Source organism: Octopus bimaculoides, chromosome 17 (genome assembly GCF_001194135.2).
Source record: "Octopus bimaculoides isolate UCB-OBI-ISO-001 chromosome 17, ASM119413v2, whole genome shotgun sequence".
NCBI lineage: Eukaryota > Metazoa > Mollusca > Cephalopoda > Octopoda > Octopodidae > Octopus > Octopus bimaculoides.
Window position 1 is genome coordinate 12,902,605 of NC_068997.1, and position 11,631 is coordinate 12,914,235.

Here is an 11,631-nt window from a genome sequence, read left to right on the forward strand (position 1 = left end):
TATTATTATTGTAATTATCATTATTATTACTATTATTATTATTATTATTATTATTATTATTACTATTATTATTATTACTATTATTATTATTATTATTATTATTATTATTACTATTACTATTATTATTATTATTATTATTATTATTATTATTATTACTATTACTATTATTATTAATATTATCATTATTATCATTATTATTATTATTAAATACTTCATACCTCTAGTTTTTGTCGAGGGCAATCTCTTAGCATATCATCATCAGCGTCTTCACTAGTACCAGCAGCAGCAGCAGCAGCAGCAGCACCACCACCACCACCACCACCACCACCACCACCATCATCATCATCAATAACAATAGCATCATCAACACTATCACCGCCGCCGCCGCCATCACCGCCACCATCACCATTATTATTATTATTATCATTATTATTATTATTATTATTATTATTATTATTATTATTATTATTATTATTATTATTATTATCATTATTATTATTGTTATCATTGTTATTATTATTATCATTATTATTATCATTATTATTATTATTATGATGATCGTATATGATTGCCTCATTAGTTCATTATCTAAATAGTTCCGTAAGTAACATCTGATACACTGAACGTTGCCTGGAGTATTTCTACAGTAAGACTACAATACAATACTCTAGATTGTTCCTTCCCTCCCCACCCCCATTTCATGTGAGATGTCGTTAGATATATATACAGTTCCCTTTTCGTTATAATTCTTGTATTTACATCCCCATATCAACTCTGGATAACTAGATCTATTACCGAATATTCAGACATTGTACCTACGATGTTATCAGGCAACCCGTTTTGTTTCTATGTTTTGAGAGAACCAACCGCGATTTTAGGGACCTTTAGCTGTTATATCTAGCAAGTCGAGTGACCGCGTAACTAGTTACGACTCCACTGTAGACTTGTCTCTTAGATCTGTTGTTCTTTTCATTGTTGATCAAAAGCAATTCATTGGTTCATCGTGTCTGTTTTAGCTCATGTTCAGTGTTAGCTCATATCCATCTGTTTTAGTTCATGTTCATCTGTTTTAGCTCATGTTCATTCTTCATCGAATAAACTCAAAATGACAATGTTCAACCCATATCAAACACATCAACTTTAATACGGACGTAATATATCTAGGACTACATTTTCAAAGTGTTCTGAGCTTTTTGAAGCATTAAGGAGTGATTTGAATGTTTTTGTTTTGGTTCACTCAACTTTTCCACAATTCTAAGTTTCTCTTCTGTTATGATATCGTTCAGGGCAGCCAGCTGGCAAAATCGTTGCCATGCCGGACAAGATACCGAATTTAAGTCCTGAGCTCAAATTCCGTCGAGGTCGATGTTTGCCTCTCATCGTTTCGGGATAGATAAAATAAGTAGTAGTCAAGTTCTGCGGGGAAGGCGATGTAATTGAATAGCCCCCACCGCAAAATTGCAGGCCTTATGCCTATCGTAGAAAGAATTATAACACCATACCAAGGTGACAAGCTGCCAGCATTATTGCCTTGTAGTATTTGTACCTGCTTATTACGTTCTCAGTTCAATTTCCTCCGAGAACACCTCTGCCTTTCATCATTTCAGAGTTGATAAAAGGAATGGAATCGCTGGTTTCGATCAACTCCCTTCAGTAAAAAAAAAAAAAAAAAAAAAAAAATCGCTGCTCTCATGCTTCATTTAGAAACCCTTATAACACAATGCCATTGGTCTGCGGACAAAATATCTTGCGATATTCCAAAACACTGGAGTTTGATTTCAAATCCAGTCAAAATCAACTTTGCCTTTGATCGTTTCGGAGTCAATAAAACAAAATGCCTGTCGCTATATATATCAACTGCTCCCCACTACCATATATAATTCGAAGAAATGTGTTTGTATATAGAAACAACTGTAGCACAATTTACGTCTAGCATGCGCTACTGGAATGCAAAATCGATGTTTAGTATTTTAGAATTTATTTTATCGACACTGGAAGGACCGAAAACAAAGTTGAATTTGTCAGGATTTGAACACCGAACGTAGAGAAACTATACTTTAATGCATCTGCCTGTCCGTCACTTAATGAATTGCTTCCAGTGTGGCGAGGGTAAAGTTGAATGAAATACCAATTCAGGGGTCATGAACTCTGCTGACCCTACCGAACTGATTGCTGAACCATGACGGTCCGTTTTCTGTAGCCTAATTTCTTGAAATTCTTATTTCTGTAAATGTTTACGCGTGTTTAACGCCGTTGGACTTGCTTGACCTTCCGGTCTCTTTTCGAACGCAACGAGTCACGTGGGAAGTTTCTTTCAACTTCCGACCTACCACAGGCAGCATCATCAACCTCGCTCTCTTCCTCCTCAACCGCCAACACCGCAAGTACTACGTCATTTACCATCGTTGCTGTCGCCGTCACCAGAACTATCTCTGCTACACTGTTATCTCCTTCACATCACCAAAAAAGGAAACCCACCAGCACCACCTCAACCACCGCCAATACTAATAGTCTTGGCTACATCACCATCACTCCCCACCAATACTACAACAATACCTTCACAATTGGTATAACCTTTATTGCACTGCGTCCATAAACTTAGCTACCACAAGCAACAACAAGATTACCATAACCATAATGGGAAGAAGAAGATAAATAAGAAAGAGAAGAGGAAGGAGAAGAGGGAGAAGAAGATGAAGGAGGAGAAGAAGATGAAGAAGAAGAAGAAGAAGAAGAAGAAGAAGAAGAAGAAGAAGAAGAAGAAGAAGAAGAAGAAGAATATCAACAACAAGATGGAGAAGAAGAAGTAGAAGAGATAGAAGAAAAGAACATGAAAACGAAGAAAAGAAGGAGAGCAGAAAAGAAATAGAAGAAAACGAATAAGTATAAGAATGAGCAAGAAATGTAAGAAATAGGAGAAGAAGAAGAAGAAGAAGAAGAAGAAGAAGAAGAAGAAGAAGAAGAAGAAGAAGAAGAAGAAAGAGCAACAACAACAGAAGCCGTAGTCACTACATCAACACTAGTAGCTCAAGATGGCCACCACAACAACAAGAATAGCAACAACATGAATAACAACACCTATAACTTTACCTTCTCATCCTCTCTACTACCATCCTACCATTGCAAGAATCACTACAACAATTATAACCACCACCACTACCACCACCATCACCAACACCACCATCACCACCACCACTACCACCACCACCACCACCACCGCCGCCACCACCACCGCCGCCGCCATAACCATGACCACCACCATCACCACCACTACCACTAGCATCACTACCACCATGATAATCATCACCATCACTGCCAACAACAATAATACAACCACTATTAGCACCACCACTACCACCACCACCACTGCTATCACAAACACCACTAACACAGCCATCACAAACACCGCCACTACCACCACCACTACCACCACTATCCCGACGACGACGACGACAACCACCACCAGCACCACCACCACTATCACGACGACGACCACCACTACTACCACCATCACCCCCACCACCACCATCACCACCACCAAAACAAACTGCTATCATCATCAACGCCTCCACCACCACCGTCATATCAATGACCAAAAGCCCCTCCACCACGAGCTAAAAACATACGAAGAAATCCCCACCGCCAAGTCAACTGCCACTACCACCAACACCACAACACCAATACAACAACAAACAACGGCTACAGCTCCACCCTCACCATAACTCTACTACCATCAGCGCTAACCACCAAGTAGCCTCAAAATCATCGACACCACCGCGGCTATCACCTTCAGCATCATCATCATCATCATCATCATCATCATCATCATCATCATCATCATCATCATCATAACCACCACCACCATCATCATCATCATCATCATCATCATCATCGTCGTCGTCGTTCCTATCACCACTAACTACACCATTTCCATAAGGGCCACCATCACCACTACCACAGACACCATCACAATTACCACCAGCGCCACCGCCGATGCTGCGACATGTCACTATCTCATTATCGCTGACGTACAGACAGAGATATGTAAGGGACTGTGAAAAGGACCATCCTGAAATTGTTCATCGTTTATTACGCTTCGGAGAATATTTTAATTAGGAATTTGGCCAGCGACAATCTCCACTCATCAACCTACACACACACACACACACACACACACACACACACACACACACACGTTTGCGCACACACATAGACACGTGAGCATGCATATACACGTCTGTATGCATATATACAACACTAGATACATACGCAGACAAACACAAACACGCACACACAAACACACAAACACACACATACACACACACACACACATATATATATATATGCATATATAGGTGCAGACGTAGAAAGATACATGCATAGATACAAAGAAAATACACACTTGGTCGCTCTCAGATTTATAAATATCTAATGTACAAGTTAGCATACAGAGATATCTGTGTTGGGTCATACAGAACGCTGATGTACACAAACACATACACCCAGACATAGAAATACACAGAGAGACACACGTCAGTACAACCTGATTTATGCACCATATACACCCTTAAAGTTATAGATACTCATCTACACACATATATACATAATGACATACACAGATTCATAAATACATACATGCATACAGACATACAGACGTATCCGTCCATATTTTCAATTTTCATATAAATTGTTCGAAGTTGATTTAGTTTCCGTGTACAGTGCAATTAAAGATGGACATCAGTTTGTCGATTATGGACCCACTTCTTCGTCTCTCCGCATCAGCACCATACTTCCCCGGCGGATAACTGGGGATGTTTACAGTCATCTACCCGTTGCGATAGATATCTTGCCAAGAGATCGGCAAATCAATTTATGTATTCATAAATCTTGTAAGGAAGACCATCCGAACGAAACAATCTACCCGTCGCACACACATTCACAGCCAAATGTATCTGAGCAGCAATTTTCGGTGTTTCACAGGACTCCAACACTATACCGAGAACCGCCGTGTGCCCTGGCGACAGACACAAAGTTCACTGCAATTGGTCTGTCTCTATAAAAAACCGATGATCAAATCCCTTCTGAAAAATCTGTACGGAATTTTCATGGAATGGAATAGCACTTGCTTATCGCGGTCCATGGAAAATTTAACTTTGTATCAGTTATTACAACATTCGTTTGCCACCAGCTCATGAAACGATTATGTTTCCTCTTTGTCGAGGGGCATCCGTCTTATCTCTGACAACGCAACCTTACTATTTCACATTGAATTTATGGTCGAGTGTTATTTTCACTGCTGGCGTGTCAAGCATTGCCATTTCTATTCGTGTCTTCCCATCAGCTGGCTAGTATTTCCTCTAATCTATTACTCTCTATTCTACCATTTTGCAACATCGTAAGAGTTCTTCACAAATGTTCTTTTTTGTAAATAAGCGTTCCACAGGTTAGTGACTCCATTAACTTTCTCTTAATTTGTATACTCATACGATCGCTGCTGACTTTTCCTGAGGAAAAATGACGTGATTTTCGTCACTCGGGCTGATTTATGCAGCTAAATAGCCACAGCTGTGAAAACTCCGCTGGTCTTACAAATGCATTAACTAGGTGCAATGTGAATGACGCGATGCAGTTTATCCAAGTTCATAATGTATGTCCTCAGAAGGTGAGCGCATGCTTCCGGCATGTAAATCCTGTCGGCTCCGAATATTCACAACTAGGGATCTCAAATAATGCTTCTAGACATCTGAAGAAGCCTGGCGGTTCTGCTTCAGGCTGGCATAGCTGGCCATTAGTGAAAAGGTAGTACTACTTCGCTGATGTTCACGCGTGGGATCACCAGAGTACTATTCATCTCGTTACCTCGAGATTCAGATCCTTACAAAACAATGCTAAGACATTGCCGGAGAAGAAGTTCAGAAAGGTTCCTAGCGGCACTTCTTGTTTCCCCTGATAGCTACCAAATCTACATCTACTAGACTGAAATCGTTCAGCAAGCTTATTTGTTTGCGATATACAAGAGGTTGCTGAAAAGATCTTGGCTTCGGGTGAAAGAAAATACAGGAGGATCAGTTAATTATGATTTCATTTAACATATCTCCCTCTCAGATTCACACGCTAATAACAGCGGTCCTTAAGGTTTTCTAAGGCCTGTAAAAGAACTCAGAATGTTGGGCCTCCAACCATCCAACCAGGCCTTTCGAAATACCGTTAAAGCCAGGAACTTTTCAGCATCCCGTCGTAGGCACATGGCCACACTGGAGTAGTCTAATTGACCAAATACAATCCTATACTTAAATGCAACGATGCAATCGACCATGGAAGAGCGAAAGGCAAAGTTGATTTCAGTTCGGTTTGAACTCATAATGTAAAAAGAGGGTAATTAAAAACTGCAGGTTATTTTTTTCCTGTTACACTTCTGTGTCTACAGCACTTCTACCATTACAAGAAGGAGAATAAGAACAAGAAGGATTCCTGACACAATCGCCAATTCCAATGTAGCGCACAGAGTTAGTGATCTGTAAAATTTCATTAGTCGTTTAGCACAGATGCACAAGACAGCTTATCAAAAATATATGCGCAGTTATTGTTGCAGTTGTTTCATTTTTAACTTTATTTCTATCTGCGTGTGTGCATGTGTATATGTGTGTGTTTTCTACGTGTGAGTGTATGTATGAGTGTATGTTTTTTTTGTGTGTCGTTTTACTTAATTATTACTATTTAATTTCTTTTTTATTATTTGCATGTCATTTTGTAAAAAATTTTCATTTATTTTTATTTTCAGCACATTTTTCCTATTTCTATTTGAATGCGTGCTTCCTTCATACACGCACACACATATATACAGACACACACGTATATATATATACATATATATAAGCGTACACAGATATGCATGCCTATATATATATATATATATATATATATATATGTACATATATGCGTGCGTGTTTGTATTATGTGTATATGTTTGTATGTGTGTGTGTGTGTACATATACTCTATCTCTAATCCTTGCTACCAATATTCTTTTATCTGTCTGTCTGTCTGTCTGTCTGTCTGTCTGTCTCTCTCTCTCTTTCTGTCTTCCCTTATTCTTTATTCCATTGTTACCAATTCTTTCGTTCTTGAAATACTTTCATTTCTTTTTCGTTTCTTTCCTTTCTTAATTTTTTTCATAGTTTCTTTCCTCTCCTTTTTAATCCATTTTTTTTGCTATCTTTTCGTTTTACTCTTTTTTCTTATTCATTTTTCTCTTCTACTTTCCCTTCGTTTCACCTTCAAATGATTTTCCTTCTCACTCGCTTTCTACTTCTTTTCTCCTTTCTCTCTTTCTTTCTTTCGTTCTTTTTTTTTCTTTCTTTGGAAGTGGACGACGGCTGAGTGTGGAATGGTAGGAAGAAATTGTGGATGATATAATCTTTAAAGAGGACAGTTCTTTATCTAGAAAGAGAACGAGAAAGATAGAGAAAGAATAAAAAAGGGGGAAAGACATAGAAAGTGGGGAGTGGGAAGAGAGAGGAGAGGATGTTAGAGGAAGAAGTTTAATGAAGATAGCATCTGGCACTGGTGAAGATTACTGAGTAATGTAAGGACGTTGCCAAACTAGCGGCTTGATAATCTGAAGCGATCAGAATTTCTTTTACCATTGGCAGATATGTAAGTATAGCGATGATCCTAGACGAATGGAGACACTTTTGGAGGATATTCGCGTAATCTGTGCAAAATTCGATGCAAAGGAAAACGCGGAAGGTGAGGCTTTCTCTGCGGTTGTATTGAACAATCGTGATGTGGAAATTGAACAAAGAGCATTCCACGAAGTTTGCAGTGATATTTTTTCTATCTCCGCGATTGCGGTTTGTCGAATACAGATAGGTATCCCTTATGGTACAGCTGATGATCTTCTGAGAATTCCCATCTAAGTAAGAAACATCTACTACATGGCGTAAGTCATCTTAGGCCGCCAGTGTTTTTTTTCTTTTATTGTCTGAACTGATGCAATGAATGTACGAGTGAACCATTTCTGACATTTGCGCTTGAGAAATTTAGCTGTGGTTTAGCTACGGATGATGCAAAGCACTGTGTAGTGCTTCTCCTCTTCTGTATCCCAGGTACGATGAGGTGTGTTACGAAGAGCAACGATCAGATGACTGTATAAGTACAAAGAGTGACGTATAGGTAGTAGATGGACTTGGAAGTGAAAACATGATCAAGGACGAAAGAAGTTCCATGGGAATGAAATTGGCTGACAGAGTAGATGATTGCAAAATATTTTTCTCCTACAGCGGCAGCGCCAAAATGGTAGAGCTGTGAAAATCACGAAGACTTATGATCGTCGAAATCCTCAAGGACAGCGAACTTAGAGTGAAATGATGTTAAGTGCCTTCGTGAAGGGAGATATATGGTCTATGAGTTGTAAGTCGTTAGAAAAATTAGCGCGGTGAAGAAAGAAAATTCATTTAGCAGAGTAGGACTAACTTTGAGCAGGAGAAGATATAGGGTGGCACGCGAAAAGTAACCCAGGTTCCATGGAATAGTGTAAATACAGAAATAAATTTGCACATATGTCAAAGCACCCAGCCGTTCGTTTCCAAGTCCCATTGTGTTCTTTCAGCCGTAGCCTAGTATAAATTTATTTCTGTATTTATATTATGCAGCCGAACCTAGGCTACATTTTTGTGCGTCACTCTGTATAATTCGTTGTTGTAGATATCAACGCGGACAGGAGAGTAGCGGAGCTAAATCTACATATTCTTAGACCGATCTTTGGGGATAGGTGTTTCGGTAGCATAGATGGGCCATCGATAAAGTTGAGAGGTTTGCCTGTTAGAACGAAATAATGGGTGTAGGTAGGTAATGAACCTGATATGAACTGGGGTTTGGTGAATTTAGATTAGTTGAAAGCGTTTAATGGGGTCGACCAACCGTATTTGTCGATTGTTCTGAAAGCGGTTTGTCTTTAGAAGCTGGATCGCTGCAATGTACAGCGACATTTATCGGTGGTCGGAATGAATGGTCGCATATCGTAACCGTTTAGTATCATGCATCCAGTCCCTAAAGCAAACCTTCTCTTTCCATTTTTGTACGTAGAAACTCGAGGTGTCGAGGCGCATCGCGAGAACTAGGAGGTGGAAGATCCGTGTTTGTATATCGGCGTTTGGGCCGTCTTTACGTTCAGAGTTCAATTTCTGCCCGGGTCGAGTTTTGCGGTCGATCAAATGAGTGCCATTCAAACATCAGGTTCGATGTAATCGATCAGCTCCCTTCCTCAACATAGGCCTTCGGATTATAGCAGAAGCGATTTTTAATTTTGGTTGTAGTAGTAGTAGTAGTAGTAGTAGTAGTAGATATCGCTGTTGAAATCAAGTTTCAATATCTATCGTAACCCAGAATAAAACCGGATTTTCAATTGATTGGAATTGGTTAAAGGACCATGTGAAAAGTGAAACGAGAATTAATTTTTTTTTTTTTTTGCTAAAGAAAATGCCCTTTAATAACAATTACAACAACAAATCACCTCTAAATAAACTGACTACACAAGAAAAAAAGAAAAAATATAAAATATGTAAATAAATATCAATATCAATATCAACACACACAAACACGTATCAATATATATCAACAGGTATGAATTTATATATATATATATATATAAATGTGTGTGTGTATATATAGATAGACTCACACACATACACACACACACATATATATCAATATATATATAATATATATATGTATATATATATATATATATATACACACACACACATACACACACGCACACACACACACACACATACACACACACACACATATATATATATCTATATACAAAAGATGTAAAAGAAAATATGTGATAGAGCAAAAAAGATAAAAAGAACACCGAAAAAAATAGGCAGAAAGATAGAATGAAAAACGGAAAAAAAAAGAAGGAAAGAAGGACTGAAGGAATGAAAGAAAGAACAATAAATGATATATTGGTTTCTTTCCAAGAGATTAGAAGTCCGATTTCTAGGTAATAAGTCTTCGCAAAGTATTTTCTTTGGATGTCATTTGTTGGAAGCAGGTTTTCGCGTTTGGGGAATTTTCGATGTTTGGTCTTTGGAATTATATTCCAATCTGTTCTTATCAGAAAATGAAGAATTCTGATATCTGTGTTTTTTTTTTCTTGTTTTATGCTATGTAGTTTGCCTTCTTTTATTTTTACGTTTTTGTTTGTTAGGTTTGGTTTTTGGAGGGTTGGGTGTGGTGAGTGTAGCTTGTAGTTAATTCTTTTGTCTTCTGACACTACAACCACCACCACCATAACAACTCTCCTCCCACTCTTCTGCCAGCAGCCCCCATCCCCCGCCCCTTGCCCTCGCCCCACCCAATTGCCACTCTACGGCATCTATCACCATCAGCATCATATCTAACAGCACCACTACCACTGCCATCAAAAGTTTTAACACCACTGAAAATATCGCAACAGCCACCACCAGGATTAAAACCATCATCATCATCATCATCATCCTCATCCGCACCAGCTCCAGCACAAAAACCACCACCAACGCCATCCTCATCATCCTCATCATCCTCATCATCCTCATCATCCTCATCATCATGATCATCATGATCATCATTACCACTACCATCACCATCATCATCATCATCAGCATCATCATCAGCAGCATCATCATCAACAGCATCATCATCACCAGCATCATCAATCACTGTAACCAGGCTCTCACCTTCAAGATTATTCCTTTCAGTTTGGTCTTACATCATACTACTTCACTTCCAACTGCCTCACCTCTTCCTCTTCCTCCTCCTCCTCCTCCTCCTCCTCCTCCTCTTCTCGACCGTATCCGCTCATCCTACAACTTCTCATCAACAACACTTTCACTGTCCTCCCCTTCCTCCTCTCCTCCGCCTCCCTCACCTCTTCATCCTTCATCTGTTGTTTCTTTTTGTTTTTTTTTTGTTTTTTTTTTTACATGTCTCCGTCCTCTTTCCACTTCTTGCGTCATGTTCTTCCTATTTTCGCCTCGTTAGGTCATTCCAGAACCGTAAGCAGCGAAACGCTCTTGGGAAATGCATGATTATCCTAACTTCACATTATACACAACACCTTTTTAAAACCACATATATCAACAGTAATTTTCCCTTCATTGCGCAAGACACTGGTATATATAATTTCCCCAAACCTATTTCATTCGTGTTGTTACTGTTATTACGATTCTTATTTTCATTATTATTATTATTATTATTATTATTATTGTTATGTTATGCAACAGGTAGAATCGTTAAATCATTGTACAAGATGCTTTGTAGAATTTTGTTACTTTACTGTGCCTCCTGAGTTCAAATTCCACCAAAGTCGACTTTGCCTTTCATCCTTTCGGGGTTGATAAATTAAGTACCAGTTGCGTACTGGAGTCGGTCTGATCGACTGCCCCCCCTCCACACAAAAATTTCAGGCGTTGCGCATATAGTAGAAAGAATTATTATTATTATTATTATTATTATTATTATTATTATTATTATTATTATTTATTGTCTTTGCGCAGCTTCTAACGCTGGAGATGTACTACGGTGCCAGTTATTCACTACCAGTGTACTAAGGTAACACCCCTTATTTCTCGAGCATCTTCCGG

The 11,631-nt window shown here is 38.8% G+C and overlaps 1 pseudogene; it reads left to right on the forward strand.

Moving 5' to 3' along the window:
- LOC128249711 (uncharacterized protein DDB_G0271670-like) overlaps window positions 1-11,631 on the forward strand; it is a 17,530-nt pseudogene that overhangs the window by 1,294 nt on the left and 4,605 nt on the right.